Source organism: Cyrtonyx montezumae, unplaced genomic scaffold, assembly GCF_038088225.1.
Source record: "Cyrtonyx montezumae isolate F1298 unplaced genomic scaffold, pur_monq_1.0 scaffold_3, whole genome shotgun sequence".
NCBI lineage: Eukaryota > Metazoa > Chordata > Aves > Galliformes > Odontophoridae > Cyrtonyx > Cyrtonyx montezumae.
In genome coordinates this window covers 1,520,161-1,521,247 of record NW_027072034.1, presented here as the reverse complement: position 1 = coordinate 1,521,247, position 1,087 = coordinate 1,520,161, and positions in this window count along the sequence as shown.

Here is a 1,087-nt window from a genome sequence, read left to right as displayed (position 1 = left end):
GAGAGGCTTCTCATATTGTTAGATATCGGCTCTTTATTAAGGCAATTCTGAAGGGGCTAGATTGGGGAGGTGGGGGGAGGGAAACCGAGACTGTATCGACAGGATCACATTAAGGCAAAATTCCCTCCTTCTGCATTTCACCACAGCAAAATTCATTTGAAGGCCAGGACAGAAAACGACTCTTGCCAAGGAAGAGATTCAGTGCAAACACCTGCTGACCATCCACGGACAGGGTGAGGTCCTCAGCTGGGGCAAGAGCCCTGGGAGCTGCTCAGCTGAGGATCCTGGCCTGGGTTCAGGGAAGCACTGAAATGTGTGTTTTGTTTGTAAGCACACATTTAAATGCTCTTCTGAATCACGGCCACAGCCCTTTGAGCGCAAGTCTGTACGGTTCACCGTTTAATTTTAACTCAGTACATAAATACATTGTTCTGTGTCCCTTTGGTTAACTTCTTACCTCTGGTTTCTTATTGCTACTAACTGAGCGCACCGCCTTTCGTTTCCTTAACACGCTTTTCATTTCTATCATGCTTCTCAAACTCCTTAAGTTTTACGTGTATTATGGCATGAAAGTGAATTATCCTTTGGGGAGCATTCCTTGCAGAGGCTGCAGAGCTGCTCCTGGAGGACCGGGGTACAGTGTGGTGCCGTGAGCACTAATGTAGTCGGTGAGTAGCGCCAGTGATGGCGGAGGCAGAGCTTGCAGGGAAAGATACTGCACAGATCCCATACCAGCAGCACACAGCAGACCCAAACACCCCTCTCTTTCCATCAGCATTTCCTAAGAGGATTCTACTGTTCCAAAAATATAGTCACTAATATTTGCATTGGTCGAGGAAACCCGTTTTGCAACCCCTGGTGCAAACTGAAGGAAGTACGGCAGCAACACTGCCAGAAGCGTGAAGACATTTTCAGGCAAAAGCACTATACAACATTTCATACTCCTAAAAGCCATCTATATGTCCACAAAGATCTCCAGGTGACCTCTGCCATATAATCCTGGTGCCCATTGCTTGGAGGTTATGTATAGGCCACCTGGAAAACTTATTCAGGAGTGTGAAATGGTTATATCTAGCAAAGTGGAAAG